A 27,096-nucleotide genomic window follows, 5' to 3' on the forward strand; every position below is an offset into this window, starting at 1 on the left:
TTGAAATTTAATCGAACACTTCACTTATTGCTGAAGATCCTTCAACTAGCTGAGGTCCTCCTCCATGTTTGCAAGCCTGAATGGAACATTCACTGAATAAGTAATAATAAGCATGATGCGGTGTAAAAGAAAAATGAACATGACAAGAACATACCAGATAATGAGTCAAGGAGATGAATTTCTATCCCAATCTGGAGGCTGTATTGTAACTTTGAACGCATCATTTGCCATTTCATCATGCTGAATTTCTTGAATTTCCTTGGCTGAATTAGCAACATCCCAGCTGCACCAGTTTACTTCAATGCTTTTTAACAATACAGCATCATCAAAATGAGAAGGAATTTTCTCAAGCCGCTTACATTTGGTTAAAACCAAACGTTCAAGCAAAGGAAAAGCATCCTCAGAGACAGACCACTGTGCAATGTTGAGGTCCTCCAATTCTAAGTATTTGAGTTCACAGAACTTTGAATCATTCACTTCCCATTCATCCCCTTCAAAGGCTCTGAGAAGTAACTTTAGAATCTTCAAGTTAGGAAGCTCTCCTATACTCAAGATTTGGCTCCATGGTAGACGAAACTTTGACAGAGTCAATTCCCCAAGTCTTGAGGGAAAACTGAAGACATGTGGAAGTTTGGCTGGATAGCTGTTGGAGGCAAGTTTGAGGGATTCAAGGTGAATTAGAAACTCTAATCTGGGAAAGAGAACACACCTTCCCTTCATTTTCTCTGAATAACCAAATGTCCCTGAAAATATGCAACTCAGCTTTCTCAATTTTGGCATCTTTCTCAATATCAGCTCTGTATCTTCACCGTAAGAGAGATGTGGAGTGGAAAAGGTTTCCAAATTATCTAATTGAGAGTCAGAAAGTGATTCACTCATGTTCTCAGGCAAACTAAATGAAGCACGATGGTTTACATGTATATTCCTCATTTTAACCATCTTTAGAAGTGAAATGGGTAATATCACTTCTACTCCCAATCCTCTTATCACAAAAGTTTCGAGATTCCAAAGCTTAGCTAAACATGAAGGAATTGAATTTCCACCAGTTTTAGCAGCAAAATACTTCAAATGAATTAGAAATTGTATTTCACTGGGAAAAGTACCACCAATGTTGAAGGATTCCAAATCCAACACCTTAACAAGTTTGAAGCTATCAAAGATGAAGGAGATGTTACACGGCCAGAATAAGTTCTCTGAATCAATCACATTGACCAACAAAGAGCGAACATTCGAGCGAGATGGCTGCCACAGATCAATCTGATAGTCAGAAGTATGAACAAACAACCGGTATTCCATAGACATTTCAGGAAATGTATCCCCACCAGTTAATAGTCTGTTTAAAGAGAAAATAATGAAAATGAGAGTTGATATAAATAATAATACAATAAAATCAGTATAGTTCTTTATACCCATTGATCTGAAGAAGGAAATTCTCCTGTTTGGACTTCTCCAAGCAGAATTTATGCAACAGATCATGAACACGACATGTTTTAAGCTTCCCGTTGGGTCTCTTCTCCACATCCATCACTAAATTTCTACTAATAAGATCTTCCAAGAGACCTTCTGCAGCATCTTCTAGTCCGTTTTCCTCATTTGCTTGTACAAAACCCTCAGCAACCCACAACCGAGTCAATTTTGAGACCTGAATATCCTTTCCCTTTAAAAGTCCTCCAAAATAGAGAAAACAAGGCTTCAACTTGTGCGGTAAATTCCTATAACTGAATCCAATTATAGACATGCTCTCTTCCAAGCTACCAATATTCAGCAAACCTAGACTTTCTTCTATTTCCTTCCACAATTCTGCTTTTATTATCTTTTTCTCTTTGAGAACACCAGCAACTAAAACAATGAAGAGAGGCAACCCTCCACATTTTTTAGCTATTCGGAACCCCACATCAACAATTTCAGGAGGACAGCTCTTCCCTTGAAACAACTCTTGCTGTAATAATGTCCAACTCTCATCATCTCTGAACAAGCGAAGATGATGAGGTTCACTTTCACATTAAGCATAATTGGCAACTTTACTCAAACGTGTTGTTAGAATAATTCTACTCCCATTCCGAGCATCTTTGAAGCACATATGTAGATTGTCCCACACTTTATCATCCCAAACATCATCAATGAGAATTAAGAATCTCTTGGTCCACAAAAATCGCCGCAGCTCATCAGCTAATTCAGCATCTTCTTTTTCATTGCGATCAATAGGCTCAAGCACACCATTCAAAATGGCAAGCAACAAATCTCTCCATGAATATACTTGAGTCACGCGACACTGAGCACGGACTTTAAAGCGAGAGGTGATTACTGGATCATTGTAAATCTTCTCGGCAAGAGTAGTCTTACCAATTCCCGGCATGCCAACCAATGAGATGACATCTAGCTCACGCGAACCTCCAAGTAGCTGCTTCTTCATTTGGTCCATCGCCTCCTGGAAACTCTCCATTTCTTCATTTGATCCTGGAGTATTAGCTGATAGAGACGGCACAAGATGAGTTGAGGTCTTTCTAACTTTGAGCACTGCCACATCTATCTTTTTTCTTTCACATGTTTCCCTAACAACTTTATTTAGAAGTTTAATATTCTCAGCAGCTTCAGAAATCCAAAGAACTTTGTACCAGAGTGGATAAGAATAGGTCAAGCACGAGTCCATGACATACTCTGCCTTGTATGCCATGTCAGTAACTCTTGTTATAAGACTATAAACTTCATCATGCTCATCGTAGATTCTGGGAAATGATCAGTCAATGTTCTTAGACACAATAAGCCCTCCTTCAATGGCTCAATTTGACGTTTTAAGTCGATGACTGACTCGAGCTTAGAACTTAACATCTCATCCAGTTTTCCCAGGAAGCAATCAAGAAATCCTAGTTCATTTATCTGGGGAAGCTATAACTTGAAGAACCTGAAACTTTGAGACAAATCATTTTGACCTCTTTCTCAACAAACTTAAGCAATTGCCTGACATCATAGAGATGTAGCCTGTAATACCAAGAAGGTGCAGAATCTCTGATGGGGAAGAGACAGACAAACATTATATCTTGAACACGTTTCATAAGGTCTTTGAGCTCTTGATGCATATCACGATGCTGTACAATATCTGCAATAAAAGAACCCAAATAAACTAGTTTGTCTTTGATTACTGGGATTTGGTTCTTCTGAAAAGGAATTGAACAAGCATCATAGTTGAGCAGCCCGTCCTGGCATTTCAATAAGAAATTAATAAGGCCTTCTCCATCTGTTATGATGTAAGGTGATGCATCCAGAAACTGAAAGCATACTTTTCTGACCTCTACTTTGACAGATTTAATCTCAGATAATAAAAGCCCAATATCCTCAATGTGTATTCCCTTGATATTTTGTGCGATCTTGTTGGCAGTCACTTCTGCATGCATTAAGACATGATGCAATTCATTAAGCTGTGTGTGTTCCCAGAGAACATTTATGAGAAGAACTCTAAGATAAATAAGCTCTTCATGAGCTTCCAAAGTGGCTTTGTGTAGACTGTGCTCAGATTCGATAAGCTTGAAAGCCACAGTCAAAAACTGAAGAACAAGATTGCTTTTGTTGCTATTCACAGATTCGGCCTCAATTGCAAATCCACTGCACTGAGCTAGAGGATCAACAAGAGATGTTACCAGGAGCAACAATCCATAGTAGAACTTTTTAACGTCATGTCCAACTGTAAATGACAAATCAGTTTCATCCTTCAGTAGCAGATTGTCAATAATATATTCATGAAACCCCATCATAACTAAATCCATGTTGTCGTGACCAGAGGATGACAAGAAATAAGAATCAATGACCTCAAATCTAATAGGAAGAAAGTTCAGCAGATATATCTCAGTTGATGATGAAGCAGAAATGGTGGGACACATTTGTCTAATTGCTGCCTTAATAAAGTTGAACCTAAGAAGCAATTTAAAATGTGAGCGATTTATTTCCCAGGCCAAGTCTTCGCGATTCATTTCCCAGGCCAAGTCTTCTTGTTTTGTATAACCTAAAAGGTTATACAAAACTAAAAATGCTTTGTGAGTCACAGATTGGATAAGAGTTAAAAAATCAGTTATCTTAGGTTGCTGTTTGCACTGCTCCAATGAATCAATGAGAAAAGTTCTCACGACTATCAGCTCTTCCCAAGCATAGTCAATCAGATCTTTCAGTGGAGCTGTCATGGTTGCTCGACTGTTTAGTAGCTGTATCATGTTGATTACTACACTGACATGATTAAACTTTGGCTGCAAAACAAAAAGAAGATCCTTATTATCACAGGAGTAGATCACAAATGCTGCCTCAAAGGCCAGAGCTTCAATAAGTGATTGAAGAGAACTGAATTCTTTGAGTGGAGTGCCTGTATATTCTAAGTCCTTTAAAAATATGGAAAGGCTATAAAGTCCTCTTCCGAGACACCGAATTTCATCACGGCCTAGAGGCGTCTCCCCCAGATCCTCTTGTAGACCATTAACAAAATCAAGCATACATCCCGACTTCATTGTAGTCTCTGGTCTTGATGACTTTGACGCTGTCAAGAGGCTTATATATATCTGCCTCAAATCAGTCTTAAAAGGACTAACTAATTTATGCAACTCAATTTTTGAATTGATTTTGTAGGCCGCCTGTAGGAAATATTGTTGTAGTGCAGTATAAGCTACATCCTCAACATGGGTGAAGAGATACTGCATACTCTCATGCTCAATGCACCGACTTGAAGTTAATATGAAGAAAGCTTATAGATATCGCAGCTTCACAGGGGCACAATCCTTTACATAATCAAGCAAAAAATTGACAAATCTCACCATCTCCATAGTAGTGATTCGGCTAGATGATGTTGATGGCTTTGAAGCTTTGATTCTTTTAGCAATATTCTCGGGTTTAAGAATTTTCAGCACCTCTGATATCATTCCTCTAGTTGATGTTGATGGCTTTGAAGCTGCTGTGAGTCGCTCAGCAATGTTCTCCAGTTTAATTATTTTCAGCATTTTTGTCATTCTGCTGGTGTAACGTTGATCCATGTAAGTACATATCTCAGAAAAGCCATCATGAGCTTGTTGAAATAAGGCCTCTAGTTGTGTGGATATCGTGTTCTCAGGGCGAACCTCCTCCAGTTTTGCGAGAAATAGAGATACACACTCTAGTTGATTTCTTGCATCGTCCAAGTGATTAATCGTGGAACTATCTAAATGCCTTCCCTTCAGAAGGTCTATGGAACCTATCACTGCGCCACACTCCTGGGCCATCTACTTCCCTGTTTTTCACTTTCCTCTAATTGTTGATAAATCCTGCAAGTAATAAAATCAATATCTTAATTCAGGGCATGACACAAACATATTCCATTATGTTTATTGGGAAAGCTGTACAGTTAAATTGGTTATGAGGTCAAGAACACGCGTATCAATTTGACTCGTTGATTGGTGTATTAGCTATTAAATATGTTTGCAAGAAAACAAATCAACTGGAACAATAGAGCTTTATTGCTTGATGTTTCAACCAGGTACGGAGATGATAGTATAACTGGTCACAGATCCAGAGACGATTGAATATAGAAATACTTGAGAGCTAAGACCTAGTAAAATATAGAAAGCGTGCAGCACAAGAATATCAGTGCATTGCTTTTTTTATTGTTCAGAATCCAACCCCTTATAAAGTATGTAAAGACTACTATTTATAAGCAACAAAGATAATACATTAGCCAATAGAAGGCTCCACTCGAGCCCTAAGGTGCTTATGTCCAATAGAAATTCTCCGATAACGACCTCCCTGTAATCATAGTAATGGCCTGAGGCCAAGAAAACTGGTCCGGCCTTTGACCAATGGAATCATCATGGATACTTTTTCCCAATCTTATATGCCACAACCTCATTTCCAATACTACCATGTATACAAACTATTTTCCCCCAATACAGATTAGACTACCACTAAAAACTAAGAATAAGTACTCCACTATTTACAACTTCTAGTTCTACCATGCATATTATTCTTGACAAGTGCATCAAGGGCATAGACATTGTAAGTATATACCAAAAAAAGATAGGATACCATTTTCCTTAACCAGATGTCTCAAGTTCGAGCCATGGGTATAAAGAAATACTTGTTGGGATCATCACCCCTGAATGGGCCCAATAGTGCGCGATTCGAATATAGTCGGGGTTCCAATGTGGACTCCGGACACAGCGTGGAAAACCAAAAAAAAAAAAAAAAAATCTTCTCCTAATCAGAATAAAAACTAAATATCAACCTAAAGACATCACCAATATGCCTGCGCAAGATGGTAATTGGTCCGTTATACCAACCCCAAAGGACAAATTTAGACCATTCATAAAGTCCAGGGAGATGAAGAGTAATCCTGTGCATGAAATACTTTCAAGTGAGTAAGCATACCTGTGATCTACACTCTAACCAAAAACATGCAGCGATTCTTTTTTTTTTGTTGTTGTAGTCAAAATTCATCCTCCAATAATCTCTTTCATCTTCAATAATTACATTCACTATGCAATTTTTTTCTTCTCTTCAAAGCATACTAGTTAAAAATATAGAGAAAAAGAGCTAGTATTGATAAACTCTGTCTATAGTTTCTTTCAATTGAGTACTAAATGTTCTTCTCTTCATTTTTCATTGGAAGGAAAAAAAGTAGGTACTAATAAACAATGATAAAGAAAGACTTATCAATTATTTTTCTTGTTTTTTCCTCTAATGGACCACAGATGGAGGATTAATAAAATATTTGCCACAAAACAAAGATGCTAAAGGAGATATTGTAGAATAATTATTTATATTAACTTTATTTGTCTTTTTAAGCATTGAAATTATTACTTTCTTATGTGGAGTTTAGAGTCAGCATCAACTAGTGGTTTCATGAAAATAACAGAAAAAAATAATATATGTTGCATCTGAGTTCTGTGCAGAGCTAAGTTCGTGCTAATTTATTTTGTTACTGACTTACTGTATTTTAGACATTAATAAACAAAAGAAGTTTGGAGTCTATTGAAAACAACCTCTTTATTTTTCTCGATTTGTGGAATAGAAGAAGTTGAATCAGAAATCCTCTCCAAATGTATCAAATTGTCTTCTTGAAGCAGTTCACTGCGCAAGATGTGTACCTTCTACTTGTTTCAAATTCTACATGGTATTGTTTGTCAATTTTAGAAATTTACTATTAGTAGAGCCAATCCAACATATCTTGAATTGAATGTCAACATGATCCATTGATTTTTTATTTTTTTTTGTTATTTTAGTCTGACCAACAGACCCTTTAGTTAAAACTCGTAAGAAGTGTTAAACATTTATCTACTACTTAATTTAAGGTATTTCAAAGAGGAATCTAGAATATTCGAAGAGTTGAAGTTAAGGCAAATAACATAATGATAACGCACATACCAGTGTGTTTCCCGTTTGATTAGTTGCTGCGTTGCACGTATTTCTCAGGTTAATTTATATAAAACTATATAAAATAAAGCATTTAAAAAGATGAATGGAAGAAAACTAAAATGTAAACGAGTGAACCTTTGGTTTTTCATATATATATATACTAGACATCGGAGCCCGTGCTAGCACGGGCCCAATATGTATCATTTTTTGTTTCAATTTATGTGACAAAGACAAAATTAAAGAGTTAATCAAACTTTAATATTAATTTAAAATAGTTTAAATTTTTAATTATTGTTAACTATGGTAAATTTTTTATTTATTTCTTTTAACATTCTAAATTGCTAATTATTGTTGTATGATTTGTAATATCTTTTACGCAATTTTGAAATAATAAAGGTTATTTCTTCTTTCTCAATTTATGTGGTACTAATAAAATTTCGAGATTCAATCAAATTTTTTTGTCTTTAAAATATTCTATTGTTAATTACTGTAAATTATTGTACTTTCTAAGTAATTTTCAAATAATATATATTATTTCATTTGTTCAATTTATGTGTCACCGATAAAATTTGAAGAGTTAATCAGATCTTTTACATATTTTTATATCTTTTGAATATTTAAGTAAATAATTATTGTGATTTATAATATTTTATACAATTATTTTAAAAAAATTAAACAACAAACAAAACGAATTCATCATAGGAAATTACCAAAGCATCTTTGAATACATCAATAATGGGTCCCACTTTTTGTTTAAAAAAATATGCATATTGGGAGGATATTTTTGTTCAAAGTGGAAATAGAATAAGTATAAAACATTAAAGTCTTTTAAAATTTTAAATTGTTAATTCTTATTGTATGATTTGTAATACTTTTACGCCATTTTCAAATAATAGAGGTCATTTCTTCTTTCTCAATTTATGTAGTACTAAAAAAAATTTGAGATTCAATCAATTTTTTTTGTTTTTGAAATATTTCTAGTTGTTAATTACTGTAATTTATACTACTTTCTAAGAAATTTTCAAATAATGTATATTATTTCATTTGTCCCAATTTATGTGTCACCGGTAAAATTTGAAGAGTCAATCAGATCTTTTATATATTTTTATATCTTTTAAATATTTAAGTAATTAATTATCGTGATTCATAATATTTTATATAATTATTTAGTATAGTAAAATAAATTTAAAAGAAACAAACAAAACGAATTCATCATAGGAAATTACCAAAGCATCCTTCAATACATCAATAATGGGTCCAACTTTTTGTTTTTAAGAAATTGCACATTCGAAGGATATTTTTGTCCAAAGTGGAAATATTGTGTAAAAAATGTGTATTTATTGTGATTTTGAATGTTTTGTGGGGTAATAGGACGCACGCAAAGTTAAGGTGTCTTTTTGAAAATCTGGGACAACTTCAAGTATCACTTAGTGTTTTTTCTCAAAATCTAATTTACTTTCGTAAACTATGTGTCAGATCAAAATCAAATTAACAAATTTAAAAGGAATGAGTAATAAATAGCTCGTACAATGACATATTTATTATTTAACTAAATAATAAATATGTAACTAAAAATCTTGTTAGCTTTTGATTGAAAGCTAACAAGATAGTTACAATGATAGTTGCATTGTGGCTTATTATATATAGATATAGGGTTGTGGTTTTTCGATGAGTTGTGACTTTTCCAAATAGTTGTGACTTTTTTAATAAGTTGTGACTTTTCCAAAGGGTTGTGACTTCTTGGGAAGGTCATGACTTTTCAGATAAGACACAAATAATACTTGTTCATACTGCCCTTTTTTGACTATAAATATAGGGGTTTCCTCTCATTTTTCGACCACAATTTTTTTTAATCTTCTACTCTTCTTCTTCTGGCATTTTAAAAAATTTCATGTGATTTATTGTCGTTGAGTGAGTTCAAAGTTTAGCGGAATATGATATACCACTATTTTGATTAAGTAAATTGTTCTATCGTAAGAGAGTATATTTCTTAACCTCGAGTACTTGAGTAAAATAATTCTAATGATATAAGAATTATTTTTTTGCTTAGATAGTATATAATGTTCCAATATATGAAGTTAACATGATGTAGTCTAAACTCATTTGTCTTTGTTAACAATTTATCTTGTGATGTTGATAAATGCTTCTGAATATCTTTTTCAAATATTATTAAAATTCTCAGGAGTTAGAAAATTGTCACAATTTGTTTTATGATGCTCAAGACAAAAGAATGACTTTATTTATCAATGATACTTATGTGATTTAGATTGTCAGGAAGTTTGCTTCAAAATAGTTATTACTATATAAACATTGCCTTTTTGTTAATATAAACATTGTCCTTTTGTTTTATTGATTTATTATTTCTTAATATGTAAGTATTTTCGACGAAGAAAAGTTTATATGACTTGTGATTGTAACGATCGGGTTCCTTCGTTATAGAAAAACAACGGGGAAAATTTTTAGGTCAGATTTGGACGAAATCAGAGTCATTAAAGGCTAGAGAAATATGATAGCAATTGGGTGATCCAATTATGATTTTGATTACATGAGTAATTAAATAAGTCGTTAAGAAATCCGTACGACTTTACAGAATTAAATTCGAGTGAGTAGAACTCACGAAATTGATCTTAGCGTGAACGAGTATTTTCTGAGTGTCGTTGGTGGAAGGTGTGTTGTGAAATGGAGGTCTTGGAATTATTAAAATAGCTCACTATTTCGTGTAAGCCGCTTTAGCGGTGATGTTTGTCGCTCTAGCGGGGTGATGACCACTGTGGCTGGCCAGATGCGACTTAAAGTTGTAAATGAACCCCAAAACGTCTTTATTCTGCACTTTTTAGTTTTTAGACCTAAGGAACGAACCCTAGGCGATTCTTGACAGTTTTCCACCATTCTTAAGGCTAAAGGTAAGATTTTAACTCCCTGAATCCATTTTTCGATTCGTAGAACGTAATCTAATGGCTAATTATCGATGGGGGATGGTTTTGATTTAGAAACTATGGTGGATAAAGCCCTAATTTGGATACTTGGGATCATGGGTATGATCTAGGGTTGTTAGAATTGTTAGTAATTTGGGTAATTAGTGATTGTTTATTGATTCCCGTATTATATTGATTGTTTGTAGACCAAGAACAAGCGGAACGAATCCGGAAAGGGAAGGATCAAGTTTCTTAGGGTTTTAAGCTTGTTTCTAGGTAAGTGATAGTTGTGTGATGTATGTTTGTTCTTGCTACATTATGATACATGTATGTATGTGAATGTTGCATTATTGATCACACTTGTTGTAAATTAGGATATATGAATGATGAATGCCATAAATCATGACTTGATTGTATGATTATGAAAATGTACTTTGTGATTGTGATTATGGCTTGTTGAATGGATCGGGTGTTGCGTTCCGACACACTAACTTGGATCGGTTGCCACTTTTTGGCATAATTATGGGATCAGTTGCCACGTTCCAGCATAATCATTGGATCAGGTACCACATTCTGGTATAATCATTGGATCAGGTAGCACGTTCCGATATGCTAACTGTTTGGGTTTGGGTTCTATGAGAGGACCAATGACTTGTCATAATTGTGTATCTTGAGAAATGTGAATTTGTTCGTTGTTCGTAAATATTGATAATATTGTATATGTTCGATATATGCATATAATTATATTGTTGTATTGACTTATGTATGTTGTACTTAGTGGGATAGCCGCGTGATCCTACCAGTACACTATGGTTTTATACTGATACTGTACTTGCTATTTCTTTGTTGAGTATAGAGCATCTTCAGACGACTATTGACAGACCTCGCTTAGAAGATCAGTAATCATCGTTCGAATTCAAGAGTGAGCCAGTTCATCCAGGCTGCAATGAGTTCTCCTTTTGTCTATGTCCACATTTTGGACTTAGACTTTTATAGTTAGTTGATTAGTTCATTAGTTTGGGTTGTATCCCTTCTTGTTTAGACTTGTTGAACTTTAGATGTTTTGGTACATTGACTTTCAGGTTCTAGGTGTATTTTCAGCAATGTTAGTTGTTATATCTTTTGGAAGTTTATGGGAACTTCAATTTTAGCTATTATTCATGTTTTCGTATCCTTAAATGCTTTAGTTTTTGGTTTGGGTTGTAGTAGTGGTTCTCCTACCGGAGGGTTAATGTGGGTGCTAATCACGATAGTCTGAGTCGTGACAAAGTTGGTATCAGAGCCTTGGTTCGTTGATCTCGATGTACTAAAAAAAGTCTAGTAGAGTCTTGCGTAAAGGTACGGGGACGCCTTTACTTTTCTTCGAGAGGCTATAGAACTTTAGGAAATCTCTCTATTTTTTCTTGTCTCCTTTCGTGCTATAACTTGATTCCAATTGGTATCTGGCGATTCAAATTAGTATGTAACCTCATTCACTCTTCTGTCCGCACATAGTTAACACTAGATTCAATGACGTTAGACTCGTAGCTCCCGTCAATGCTCCAACTAAGGAATTGCAGCGAGAGGTTGCGGTCAAGGCAGGGGTAAAGGCCGAGGAAGAGTGACACCTGCTAGAGATGGGGTACCGGTCGAAAATACTCCCCAAAATGAGGCCCCTCCCGTACATCATGAAGAGATAGATGAGAATGTTGAGGTTGGAAATGTTGAGGAGGATGGACAAGAAGAAGAGGTGCAAGCAAAAACTACATGTATTCCTCTTTTGGAACCAGTGTTAGCTCAGCAGATCATGTCATTCTTGAAAGGGTTGGTTGGTCCTGGAGTGCTTCCCTCTGTTCAAGCAACTCAAGCTCTTACTAATCCCACTATGGCTATCACTGCGCCTAAGGTGGGTGGGACTGGAGGTAATGATACTTTCTTCTGTCCTTTGTTGGGTTCTGTTATGACTGGTAATGTACATGAGATGTTGACTAAGTTTTTGAAGCCAAAGCCTCCTGTATTTCTTGGTTTTGAGAGTGAGGATGCTTATGAGTTTATCTTAGACTGCTATGAGAGACTTCATAAGTTGGGAATTGTCCATCAACATGGGGTTGAGTTCGTGACTTTCCAGCTTCAAGGTGAGGCTAAGCAGTGGCTGAAAGCTTGTATGAAATGCAAATCTTCAACTTTACCCCCACTCTCTTGGACCCAGTTTCATGCTCTGTTTTTAGAGAAATATATGCCTAGGACTTTGAGAGATCGCAAGAAGGATGAGTTTAAGGCTTTGGAGCAAGGTGGTATGTCTGTGGCTACTTATGAGACCAAGTTCCATGCATTGTCTAGATATGCTACTCAATTGGTGACTATTGAGGAGGAGAGGATCTGTTTATTTATTAGGGGACTAATTTATGAGTTGTAGATATTATCTGTTCACATGATCTCTGCAGGGAGGAGCTTTAATGAGGTAAGAAACTTTGTTAAGAAATTGGTGGGGGTGAGGCGAGATGGTCAGGCTAAGGCATTGGCAAAAAGGGCTAAGAACTAGGGTAACTTTCAAGGTTCTTACTCCAAGGGGTCCAGAAGGCCAACGTTTTCAGCCAAGTCAATTCAGTCCGAAATACCTGCCTCTACTGGTAATTATTTCGAGAACTCCATCTCATGTAACGATTCGTAAAATAAATAGGTGAAACTAGAGCGTAACTAGTGTGTCTTTGAGTTGTTATGGGGTTTCATGTTTAAAAATGTTGTCTCGGGATTATCTTGAGGAGTTTAGGGGTTAAATGTCAAGGTACGACCCCTCAAACACCAACCAAGGGTCCTTGAGGGGGACCCTAAAGCCTAAACCCCAAGACCCCAAGGAAACCAAAAACTGCCCAAAATTTAGTGAACCACGGATGGGACTTACACCCCGTAGGTCCATCCGCACCCCGTAGATGGACTTCGTGGGTCGAGGTCTCAAATGGTGAGCCACAGAACCAAACCACGACTCAGCATCACGGAGCATGGACCCACCTACAGTCCGTAGGTGGGGATTCGTGGATCACCAATGTGTTGTTGTAATTTTCGGCCAAGTGGAGGGGCAACTTAGTAAATTCCTCCCTTGGTTAGTTGAGTTAATGGATAGTTATTATTGGTTTATTAACATATTTTAAGGGTTTTTAAAGTATTAAAATACATTTCCAACTCATTATTTTCAAAACCCAAAATCAAAACCTCCCCTCCCCTCCAAAGTTCTCTCTCTAGAAACCTCCATTGGAGGTGAAGGATTCAAGCTCTCAAGGTCAAATCTTCAAGTTTTTTAAGGGATTTTTGTGGATTTCTTCCATAGAAGGTATGGTAGTATTCATCCTTGACTTAGTATCTTTTAAGGAGCCAATTTCAAAGTTGATTTCAAGTCTCCAATGTTTCCCCAAAAACCCTAGTTTTCAATCTATGCATGAGTTCAATTCCAAAACGATTTCTACAGCTTTTACATGATGAATTATGAATAGAATGTTGAATTATTGATGAATTAAGATGATTCCTCCTATGAACCCATGTTTTCCCCCCAAATTCTTAAGTTGAGAATTTTGATTGGGAATTAATTGATCATGAAAGTATGTTAAATTTTTTATGTTTATATTGATTTAGATTGTTGAAATTATGCTATTACTCATGCCTAATTGTAGTATTTTGAGGTGTGTGGGTGAATGTGATCTATGGCCTTGAAAGGCAAGGTATGAAGGTAAATGTATGACTATAATGTGAAGTTTACGCATGTGAATTCAATGATAGTATTATGATCATGTATAGAATGTAATTGTGTTATTGTTGATAGCATATCTTCAATTAGCACTCATGAATGATGATGATGGAATGTGAAGGGTTTCTATAATGTAATGTTGTATCTTGGATTGGTAGGCTTAATTAGGTACCCTCTTCTTGATAAATGAAAGCCATATTGATTGTTGAATCTTGAATAGGTAGGCTTAGGCATCCTTTTCTTGTATAATGAATATATCATTTCCTAATATCTTGAATTGGTAGACCTAATGTTGGTAGCCTTTCATAAATGATAAATGAGGTATTTTAGGCTATGTCTTGAACCGGTAGACCTAATGTTGGTGGCCCTTTCTTGTGTGAAATGATAAACCTTGAAACGGTAGACCTAATGGTAGTGGCCCTTTCTTGAGGAGTCAATGAGCTATCCTTAAAATGAACCTTGAATCGGTAGGCCTAATGTTGGTGGCCCTTTCATGTGTAATGTACTTTGGGTCGGTAGGCCTAATGTTGGTGGCCCTCTCAAGTATGATAATGTAATGTGAATGAAACTACTCTATGGGAATGGAGGCTAAGTACCGAGAGGATATGGTAAGATTGAGATTCTTTCTACGTTAGGCCGGATTTCAATGAACATCTTCTTATCCCATAAACTATGTGCCCACATAGGTCGTAGATAGTGGATCCACTTAAGCTAACATGTACCGGTCCTACCTTAGGCAAGTAAGACCACATCTTTACGGTGTAGGGCAAGACACCAGATTCCATGATTTAGCTCTCATGGTCTATGTCGGTTAAACGCTTATTCCCATCATGTGATGTGCACTATAGTTACTTATGAGGTTTTATGAAGTATGAGTTGTAGTATGGGATGCCATAAATGCATTGCACGAGTAGGCTTTGAGAGAGCTTTAGTGAGTTCTCTAATGTCTTATGATGACATGCATGTGCTCTAAATGAAGTTAATGAATAAGGTTGACTTATTTGCTTAAATGTAATGATGCATGTTATACTTGGATTGTATTATGAGTTACTTCCTTGACATGACTTATTGAGTATGAATGTGCCTTCTCTTTGGTGGCTTCAAAGGAATACTTAGTGTGAGTAGTAGTATGGGATTCTACTCATACATTGCACAAGTATGACTTAGAGTTTCCCTAGATGATTGTCCTTATGTGTTGGTGTGAATTATGAAAGATTTATGTCTCCTATGTATGAGTATGGTGTAAAGATGGATAAGTTGAATGGTAAGTTCACTTTTGGTGACCTTAATGTGGTACTTTAGTGTGGATGGTGGTATGGGACACTATTCATACATTGCACAAAGTATAGTTTGAGGGTTACTTGAGATGAAGGCCTGAAGTGAAGGTAATGGTTTATATGGTTGATTATGTTCTAATGTGAAGAAATGACTTGTACGATTGGTTGTGTTGTATATTATGCCTCTTATACTCATGTTCATGAAGTTTTCTCAAATTGGCATAAAAGCATGACTTTCAAGTAAAATGTCTGTTTTAAAGCATGGTTTTTGCATGTCTATCATACTTGGTACTTAATTGTGCTAACCCATATTTCTTTCATGTTTACTACAAGTGTAGGTTCCGACATTTGACTTGTTTTTCTCTAGTTGAAGCTTGGATTTGTGATTGTCCAAGACTAAGTGGTATGTCCTCTTAGATCGAGGACAAGTACTTGATGTTTCATTTTCTTTCATGTAAAAGACTCTTCTTAGACTTCCGATTGTAAATGGCCGTGACCCTAATTTTGTTTCGAATATTTATTTTAGATGGCCATGTGAGACAATAGATTTCCGCTGTATTTCAAGTATTTTAAAATGTTTAAGATTGTATGGTTTTAAATTAAAGTTTTAATTCCATACTGTTTCTAAGTATCTTAAGCAATGACATGCTATGAGGCTTGTATAAGACCCCTTCGGGGTCGAGTAAGCCGTGTCACATCATGGGTCTAGACTCGGGTCGTGACAAACATATTATCAAAGCACAAGGTTTTGGGAATGTTTTTTAGGTTTATGTCTCACAAGCCACGTCTAGTAGGGTCATGTTTATCAGTGGGAGTCGCGACACATCTATGAGCGAGAGGCTATAGGACATTAGGAAGTTACACTTGTTTCATTATTTTTGAAGTCGTGGCTTAGAGTTTAGCTCTATAAGTGTCATTTTCCTAATCATTCTCTTGTGTTTATAGGATATGAATACAAGAAGGACTACTGCAAGGAGAGTGGAAGAGGAGATTGTGAATAAGGGAGTTCCTCCCCAAGGTCCTCAAGGTCTCTAGGTGACCAAGTTCCTCAAAGAAATGAAGTTCTGGTAAATGCTCCGGCTATGACCAATGAAGAAGTTAGTTCGACTCTTTTGATGATGGCTCAAGTTGTAACTATTCAAGCTCAAGCCATGACGGCTCAAACTACTAGCGGTGTTGAGACTAACGTGAACCCCATTATGAGCACTATGGCTTCTAGGTTGAGAGACTTTGTGAGGATGAATCCTCCGGTCGTTCTTGGTTCCAAGGTGTGAGAGGATCCCCAAGAGTTTTTGGATGAGGTGTATAAGGTAGTGAATGCTATGGAGGTGACTTCTATAGAAAAAGTGGAACTAACCGCTTACCAATTGAAGGATGTTGCCCAAGTTTGGTTTACTCAATGGAAAAGCAATGGGCCGGTAGGAGCGGGTCCTATAGAATCGGAAGAGTTTAAGAAAGCATTCCTTGGTAGGTACTTTCCCCGTGAGAAGAGGAAGTGTAAGGTTGAGGAGTTTATCAATCTTAAGCAAGGTAGCATGAGTGTGGAAGATTACTCCTTGAAATTTACCCTCTTGTCTAAGTATGGTCCATTTTTTGTGTCAAAACCTAGGGATTAGATGAGTAGGTATGTGATGGGTATATCCAACTAGTTGAGGAAGAGTGTCGTATGACAATGTTCCATGATAATATGAATATTTCTAGGCTTATGGTGTATGCTCAATCTATTGAGGAGTCCAAACTTAAGAGGAAGATTAAAGAGATGAAGAGGTCTAGGTCCGATGAGCAAGGGCAACCTAGGTTCAAGAAGAGAGCTCTAAACCAAGATTCTTCAAGTGCTCCTAAGGTTAATGAAGAGAAAGATGGTGGACCTTCATTTTCTAAACCTCTTTGCACCACTTGTAGGAAGAGGCATCATGGGAAGTGCTTAGTCGGTACTAGTGCGTGCTATGGTTGTGGAAAGCATGATCACCAAGTGAGAAATTGTCCTACTCATACCGCTAAAAGAAGGGAGGCCAAACAAGCTTCTTATGATGGCCCGGATCCCAATGTTCCAAAAAAGAACCGTTTCTATGTGCTTCAAGCTAACAATGACAAATGAGCTCATCTGGATGAAGGCACTGGTATGTGGTAGTTCCTTATAGTGTGAATGTCTTGTTAAGGTTCCTATGTTGTTGTCATGTTAAGCCTTAGTTGGGTTTACTCCTAAGTGGGGGATAATATGATTGAATAGTAAGGTTGTTGAGAGTTCCGATATCCTTATCTCTTTCAATCTATTCCTCTTCAAGCTTGAGACCAAGAGTTCCTTGTAGTTTATTTCATGTTTTGGAGTCATGTGTGATTATGAGTTTCCATGGTCTCCTTATGTTATGTATGTTCTTGATGAGTTTATGTTTAAATGAGAAAATGAGTTTTTATGATTTATGTTCCTCATGTTGATTTGCATCTAGTATGAGTTGTCGATATGCTTCATGAGGTGAAATGTTGAACATGCCTAATTGTGCTTTTGAGAGTAATTGCATAATGTGCCTAATGATGTTGTGATGAGCATGATATGAGTTGGAAAAGGTAATGCCTCCAATGAAATGAGAAATGTTGATGCTTTGGTGTATGATGAGTTTGTAGATGTAGTTCATACTTTCTTGTGTTGCATTGAATATGTTGAGATGGAGTTCATGTTTCCTCCTAAGTTTGTGCATTGTTTATGATGTTGCATGCATGATGGGCTTCTAGTCTTGAGTCATTAACCCCTTAATATTTTTAAAGTGTCATTCGAGGACGAATGTTTCCAAGTGGGGGATAATGTAACGACTCGGAAAATGAATATGTGAAACTAGAGCCTAACTAATGTGCCTTTGAGTTGTTATGGGGTTTCATGTTGAAAAATGTTGTCCCGGGCTTAGGTTGAGAATTTTAGGGGTTGAACGTCAAAGTACAACCCCTCAAAGACCAACCAAGGATCCTTGAGGGGGACCCTAAAGCCTAACCCTTAAGGCCCCAAGGAAACCAAAAACTGCCCAAAATTTAGTGAACCACGGATGGGACCTACGACCCGTAGGTCCATCCACGCCCCGTGGATGGCCTTCATGGGTCAAGGTCCCAAATGGTGAGCCACAAAATCAAACCACGACTCACCAGCACAGAGCGTGGACCCACCTACAGTCCGTAGGTGGGGGTTCGTGGATCACCACTGTGTTGCTGTAATTTTCGGCCAAGTGGAAGGACAACTTACTAAATTCCTCCCTTGGTTAGTTGAGTTAATGGACGGTTATTATTGGTTTATTAACATATTTTAAGGGCTTTTAAAGTATTAAAACACATTTACAACTCAATATTTTCAAAACCCAAAATCAAAACCTCCCCTCCCCTCTATAGTTCTCTCTCTAGAAACCTCCATTGGAGGTGAAGGATTCAAGCTCTCAAGGTCAAATCTTCAAGTTTTTCAAGGTATTTTTTTGGCGTTCTTCCATAGAAGGTATGGTAGTCTTCATCCTTGACTTAGTATCTTTCAAGGAGCCAATTTAAAAGTTGATTTCAAGTCTCCAATGTTTCCCCAAAAACCCTAGTTTTCAATCTATGCATGAGTTCAATTCCAAAATGATTTCTACAGCTTTTACATGATGAATTATGAATATAATGTTGAATTATTGATGAATTAAGATGATTCCTCCTATGAACCCATGTTTTTCCCCAAATTCTTAAATTGTGAATTGTGATTGAGAATTGATTGTTCATGAAAGTATGTTGAATTTTTTGTATTTATATTGATTTAAATTGTTGAAATTATGCTATTACTCATGCCTAATTGTAGTATTTTGAGGTGTGTGGGTGAATGTGATCCATGGCCTTGAAAGGCAAGGTATGAAGGTAAATGTATGACTATAATGTGATGTCTTTGTACGTGAATTCAATGATAGAATTATGAACATGTATAGAATGTATTTGTGTTATTGTTGATAGCATATCCTCAATTAACACTCATGAATGATGATGATGGAATGTAAAGGGTTTCTATAATATAATGTTGTATCTTGGATTGGTAGGCTTAGGTTCCCTCTTCTTGATAAATGAAAGACATGTTTATTGTTGAATCTTGAATTGGTAGGCTTAAGCATCCTTTTCTTGTATAATGAATGTATCATGTCCTAATGTCTTGAATTGGTAGACCTAATGTAGGTAGCCTTTCATAAATGATAAATGAGGTATTTTAGACTATGTCTTGAACCGGTAGACCTAATGTTAGTGGCCTTTCATGATGAGTCTAGAAATCAATGTGATGTTAAACCTTGAAGCAGTAGACCTTATATTGGTGGCTCTTTCTTGTGTGAAATGATGAACCTTGAAACGGTAGACCTAATGGTGGTGGCCCTTTCTTGAGGAGTCAATGAGCTATCCTTAAAATGAACCTTGAATTGGTAGGCCTAATGTTGGTGGCCCTTTCATGTGTAATGTACTTTGGGTCGGTAGGCCTAATGTTGGTGGCCCCCTCAAGTATGATAATGTAATGTGAATGAAACTACTCTATGGGAATGAAGGCTAAGTACCGAGAAGATATGGTAAGATTGAGATTCTCTCTACGTTAGGCCGGATTTCAATGAACATCTTCCTATTCCATAAACTATGTGCCCACATAGGTCGTAGATAGTGGATCCACTTAAGCTAACATGTACCGGTCCTACCTTAGGCAAGTAAGACCACCTCTTTACGGTGTAGGGCAAGACACCAGATTCCATGATTTAGCTCTCATGGTCTATATCGGTTAAACGCTTATTCCCATCATGTGAGATGTGCACTATAGTTACTTATGAGGTTCTATGAAGTATGAGTTGTAGTATGGGATGCTATCCATGCATTGCACGAGTAGGCTTTGAGAGAGCTTTAGTGAGTTCTCTAATGTCTTATGATGACATGAATGTGCTCTAAATGAAGTTAATGAAGAAGGTTGACTTATTTGCTTAAATGTAATGATGCATGCTATACTTGGATTATATTATGAGTTACTTCCTTGTCATGACTTATTGAGTATGAATGTGCCTTGTCTATGATGGCTTCAAAGGAGTACTTAGTGTGAGTAGTAATATGGGATGCTACTCATACATTGCACAAGTATGACTTAGAGTTGCCCTAGATAATGGTCCTTATGTGTTGATATGACTAATGAAATGTTTATGTATCGTATGTATGAGTATGGTGTATATATGGTGTTGACAGCCAATTTTGACCCTCCACAATATAAATTAATTATCGAGCTTCTTCAATTTCAAACGATTTAAAATAATTAGTTTTATAAAAACTTAAAAAAAATATATATATAGTTTACAAATTATTTTAAATAGTTTTGTCACTCTTGTAATTTTTAAATAATATATATGTTTTATATAATTGTGTATATGATTAATGTATTTTATGAATATTTAAAAATCATCTCAAAAAGATTTTATATTCTAATATTTATTAGTGATGGTTGTAATTTTGAATTAATGAATTTTATGAATCTCAAAAAGATTTTATAGTCTAATATTTATTAGTGATGGTTGTAATTTTGAATTAATGAATTTTATGAATCTCAAAAAGATTTTATATTTTAATATTTATTAGTGATGGTTGTAATTTTGAATTAATGAATTTTATGAAATTCAAAATACTTGCAAGTTATTTTTAAAAAGTAGTTTTGTCTTTTTGTAATCATTTTAAATATTGAATATGTATATTTCTACAATCATGTTATTTTATAAATATTTGAAAATCATCAAAAAGGATTTTACAATTTTTAGTTAAATATTTTATTAGTTTAATTTAATTTAAGTTATAGTTATAATTTCGAGTTAATTAGTTTTGTAATTAAATTAATTAGTTTATAATCTAATTAATTTTAATTTTTTTTTGTTAAGATCAAGAAACTCGTTAATTAATTATATTAATTCGTCTTATTTAGCTTTTAGCCTTTTGCAAATTAAAATCAATTTGGCTATATTTCTTTTTTATGATTTTAGTCATTTTTATTTTACCTCCTTTAAAACCTTTAAGAAATCAAATTTGGGCCTTTTTCCATTACCCTTCAACCGGCCCAATACCACTTCTTCAATCTCCAACTCCTGCAGCCCATTTTCAAATCCCTTACAAAAGAAACCAGCCCACTAATTTTAATCCAAAACCCTCCAATACAATACAGTAGCAATATGTACATACAGTACCCCCAACCCCTGTACTCTTCGTTCTTCTTCCTTTTCACGCGAAAACAGTACCTCGACCCGACCCAGTACGCGTCTTCTTCTTCTTCCAGACGCAAACCCAGAAATCCAGCGGAAAATCCCAACTACTCTGCGAACCCATAACCCCTCACGTTCCCTTTTCCCCATTTTCAGGGATTTCCCATTCCTTCCACTGTTGCTTCGAAAAGAGAACTTGAATTTCGAATTCAAATTCTTCCTTTCCACTTGTTTTCCCACCTTTCTCAATTCGAATCTCCCCTATATATACCCCTATCCTTCCACTGTGATGGGGGAAGATTTTACATTCTAAAAAAAATAAAATATATATATATATGTTTATTTTTATCAAGAGGACGAAAAATCGAGAGCTATTTTTGTATCAGTTTTCTTCTTGCTCGAGTTAAGGTCACAGTGGTGTAAAAGCTTCCTGGTCTAGCTCGCTGTCCCGGTTCGCTGCTCCAATTGAGGTAATCTCGCCCTTTCTTGCATTATGTTTTCTATGTAGTGTGTGTTATGTGTTCAATATCTAGTGGAGTCCAATTATTAGAATTAGTTGATTTCTCTGTTTTAGTCTTTTGCTTTCAGTTTCGTTTTCTCCTGTGAGTTCTTGGGACTGTGAGCATGAAGTAAATATCAGTGAAGTTCTTTTGCGGTTCTTTTAGTTTCGACTTCGAATGCATTAAGCTATATAGTTCTGTCTTTTCATCGTTTAGCCGAATTCTATTTTTTTTTTCTCTGTTGTCTGATTCATCGTTATAGATTACCACCATCACTAGTCTAATCCCGTAGTATTTATCTATGTTCTTGTTTAACTCGAATACTGTTCATGTCAGTTTTGCGTCTTCAACTCGTGATATCATGTTTACAATTCACTTTAGTCTTATTTTAACCCGGATCATTCGCTCGTAGTTAATCTATTCCTAATTATGTATCTTGCATTTCATATCAAAAAAAAAAAAAAAAAATCGCTTTCGAAAATGTGGCCGAGAATCTGATTGTTCCATTGCTTTCTGAGTGTGGTTTGATCCGTTTTGGTGTTATTCATTAATCAAAAATCTGGAAATTTTATTCAATGTTGTAGTTGTTCATATGATAAGTGTACTCTCTTCACAATCTGTGGTCTGCTATAGTATCAAGGGAATACAATTTCATGTTGGCTTAAGTTAAACAAATGTGTTCTCAGCATATCTCTTCATGTGTCTTGTAATTTAGTCATCATGTATTTCCTTCTATTGTATTGCTTTGAGCTCTCGAGTTTAATTATCAATTTGGTCAAGCTAGTAGTTTGTTTAGTTCTTGGTTGGATTGAGAATATTTGGGAGTAGCTACGGTGAGTCTTAATATTAAAAATTAGTAGCATTATTTAATGAGCTTATGTGGCAGGGTCGTACTTCTTTTAATTTTTCTTATCAAGTTCCCTGATTATATGTGTGTTCATAAATTGAGTTAAGGAGTTGAACTATGCTTTTGTCTTAAAAATGGGTCTTGGTGAGCTTCTTAAATGTAACCTTTCTAATGCATTTTCCCACCCCTTCTTACTCGAAAACATCTACTTAGTTGTATTACTATTTCTTTTGGAGAGTGATCCGCTTTTCCTTTGGTCCATAAAACAATTTCTTAGCACTGTGCATTTATTGGATGTCACTTGGAATGTTTTCACTTGATTAGTGAAGGAAATTTTGATAGTAGCTTATCTGTAATGTTAAGAAATGATGCAGTAATATGTTCTTGTTAGGGTGATTGAATTTTGTGAGAATAATTATATTGGCCTAGTTTCAATTTGCCATGTGAGTTAGAATATTTTATTTTGACACTCTTAAAAATAGGCAAGTTATGTGTTAATTTTATTTTATTATGTGAAAATTCCTCTTTGGATTTTTTATTATTATTTTAGATGTCATATGGCTTCATTCTCTCTTATGAACTATTGTGAGCGCTACTTATATCCTTTTTCATTTGGAGCGCTACTTACCTCCTCCAAAGACTAAGAAAGAAGTAATGAGTTTTCTGGGGAGACTGAATTACATCAGTCGATTCATAGCTCAATCGACGGTGATATGTGAACCCATATTCAAGTTACTACGAAAAGATGCGCCAACCAAATGGACCGAAGAATGTCAGATGGCTTTTGACACCATCAAGAGTTACCTTTCGAATTCACCAGTGTTGGTCCCACCACGTGCAGGCAGTCCTTTGCTATTGTATTTATCCGTCTCTGACAATGCATTCGGGTGTGTGTTGGGACAACATGATGAGACCGGAAGAAAGGAGAAAGCTATATACTATTTGAGCAAGAAGTTCACGTCATATGAGGCCCGTTACACCCTTTTAGAGAGAACTTGTTGTGCTTTGACTTGGGTTGCTCAGAAATTGAGACATTATCTATCAGCTTATACAACACATCTCATTTCGAGGATGGACCCGCTCAAGTACATATTTCAAAAAGCAATGCCCACAGGAAAGCTAGCAAAGTGGCAAATGTTGTTGAGTGAGTTTGATATTGTGTACATGACTCAGAAAGCAATCAAGGGACAAGCTTTGGCAGATCACTTTGCTGAAAACCCAGTAGATGAAGGATATGAACCACTTAGAACATATTTCCCAGATGAAGAAGTATTGTTTGTAGGGGAAGACATATCAGAATCATATCCTGGGTGGAGAATGTTCTTTGATGGAGCAGTAAACTCTATAGGATCAGGAATTGGAGCAGTGTTGATATCTGAATCGGGGCAACATTATCCAGCAACAGCAAAGCTTAGATTCCGATGCACTAATAACATGGCTGAGTATGAAGCGTGTATTCTTGGCATTAGAATGGCTCTTGACATGAATGTTCAAGAATTACTAATAATTGGTGATTCAGACTTGTTTATTCATCAAGTTCAAGGAGAATGGGCAGTGAAGAATCCTAAAATCTTACCATACGTACAATTGGTACAGAGATTATGCAAAAGATTTAGGAAGACCGAGTTCAGACACACACCGAGAATACAGAACGAGCTTGCTGACGCCCTTGCAACCATATCGTCCATGATACAACATCCAGAAAAAAGTTATATCGATCCAATTGAGATAATTTTAAAAGAACAACCAGCACATTGTTCACATGTGGAAGCAGAATGGGACGGGAATCCATGGTATATCGATGTGAAAAAGTACTTAGAAGCTGGCGAATATCCGGGAAAAGCAACAAGTATTCAAAAGAAGACAATCCGAAGAATTGCAAACAACTTCTTTTTGAATGGAGAAGTTCTTTATAAGAGGACACCCGATCTGGGATTACTGAGATGTGTGGATGCTGCAGAAGCCACAAAATTGCTTGAAGAAGTGCACGCTGGAATGTGTGGGACGCACATGAATGGGCTTACATTAGCAAAGAAAATCTTAAGGGCGGGATACTTCTGGATGACTATGGAAAATGATTGTGGCCGGTTTGTCCAAAAATGTCATAAATGCCAGGTACACGGAGATCTGATCAAAGTACCACCCCACGAGCTCAATGCGATGAGTTCCCCTTGGCCATTTGCAGCCTGGGGCATGGATGTTATTGGACCTATTGAGCCTGCCGCCTCCAATGGTCATAGGTTCATTTTGGTCGCCATTGATTACTTCACAAAGTGGGTTGAAGCTGCTTCCTACAAAGCTGTGACAAAGAAAGTTGTGGCCGATTTTGTTCGCAACAATTTGATATGTCGTTTTGGAGTTCCAGAGTCTATCATCACAGACAATGGAGCAAATCTGAATAGTCACTTGATGAAAGAGATATGTGAACAATTCAAAATTACCCACCGTAATTCAACTGCATATCGTCCTCAGATGAATGGAGCTGTAGAAGCTGCTAATAAGAATATCAAGAGGATACTGAGGAAGATGATTGACAACTACAAATGTTGGCATGAAAATTTGCCTTATGCTTTGCTAGGCTATCGCACCACAATCCGAACCTCAACTGGAGCAACTCCTTACCTATTGGTATACGGAACAGAAGCAGTGATACCAGCTGAAGTTGAGATACCATCTTTAAGGATTATTCAGGAAGCTGGAGTGAGCGATGCCGAATGGATTCGTGACCGATATGAGCAATTGGCATTGATTGATGAGAAAAGAATGAGTGCCGTTTGTCATGGCCAGCTGTATCAACAGAGAATGACTCGTGCTTTCAATAAGAAAGTAAGAGTTCGAACATTTGAGGTAGGCCAATTGGTGTTGAAACGCATTTTCCCTCATCAAGACGAATACAAAGGAAAGTTTGCACCTAACTGGCAAGGACCGTATGTTGTCCACAAAGTACTATCAAGAGGAGCTTTGGTTCTAGCGGAGATGGACGGTCAGGTGTGGCGCAAAGCTATCAATTCAGATGTCGTTAAGAGATACTATGTCTGAAACTTCAGTTTGTATTTTCTTGTCATTTCCTTGTAATCGTTCTATTTGTTTGTAATCGCGCCGTTTTAGATTTTATCCCTCTTGCAATGAACTACGTTCGACCTGAATTCTCAAAAATGAGATACGTAGGTGGCCTAAGTCGGCCTCGGTCACCCATTTATCAATTTGTAATGTTTTCTTAGTACTTGAACTACGTTCGACCTGAATTCTCGAGAATGAGATACGTAGGCGGCCTATGTCGGCCTCGGTCATTTCCTTATAAAAAAAATTTTTTGTCACTTCTCGAGATGGGAACTACGTTTGACCTGATTCCTGCCTCAACGGGATACGTAGGCGCCACAAGGGTTCGGTCATATTCCCAATAAGATTTCCATTTCTCGTTACAATGGAAATTGGGACAGAATTTTTGAGAGAACCTCAAAAATTCTACAAGAAGAGTCATTTCCTACTAACAAGAGTCAAATATCATATCAAAATGTGCAACTACGGATAATTTTGAGGAGATCTCAAATGCAAGACTCCCGTGATCATCATCAGATTTGTTTTTGAAACATCTAACTGGGACAGAATTTTTGAGAAGGACCTCAAAAATTCCATCAAGGATACTCGGACCTTCGAAGTCAACTTCAATTGCATCAAATTGACGTATTCTTAAAGGGTTTTAAGTTGCCAGCAAGCTACCTGTCATATCAAAATCTGAGACAAAGGGTTTTGTTCGTGTCGTGCATGTCGTGACAATTAATTGGCAGAGATTTTCTTTAAAACTATTTTTCAAAAAACTTCATACCTAGCAAATGTTTTAATATGATCTTGTCTTTTGTCTACTGCGATTCATTGGATCTACCAGACAAAGTTCCAGAGATAACAGGACCAGGAGCAAGGTGACTTCAACACAGATCAGTGTTCCAAAACTAACATGTTTTTGTGGATGCAGGATATAATAAGATCATCAAAGGAGTTATATTTATCAACCAACTAGTTCAGGAGAACATATCCAGCAAATATCAATTAGTTGTGAGATACCGATGGAAATGATGTTGTGAAAAGTACCTATCATCATATCAAATATTGATGAAAGACGACGTTCATAGTCATTTCATATTCAAATTGCCGAGAAGGCTATTCATATTCAAATTGCCAAGAAGGCCATTCATATTTAAATTGCCGAGAGGGCCATTCATATTTAAATTGCCGATAGGGCCATTCATATTCAAATTGCCAAGAAGGCCATT

The 27,096-nt window shown here is 36.3% G+C and overlaps 2 pseudogenes; one reads left to right on the forward strand and one right to left on the reverse strand.

The window, feature by feature from the left end:
- Positions 1-154: 154 nt before the first annotated feature.
- On the reverse strand, positions 155-5,234 carry LOC125814186 (putative late blight resistance protein homolog R1A-4; annotated as a pseudogene).
- Positions 5,235-23,602: 18,368 nt separating this feature from the next.
- On the forward strand, positions 23,603-26,508 carry LOC125814197 (uncharacterized; annotated as a pseudogene).
- Positions 26,509-27,096: the final 588 nt, after the last annotated feature.

Source organism: Solanum verrucosum, unplaced genomic scaffold (assembly GCF_900185275.1).
Source record: "Solanum verrucosum unplaced genomic scaffold, falcon-dt-bn FXZP01000085.1, whole genome shotgun sequence".
In the NCBI taxonomy this organism is placed as follows: Eukaryota; Viridiplantae; Streptophyta; class Magnoliopsida; order Solanales; family Solanaceae; genus Solanum; species Solanum verrucosum.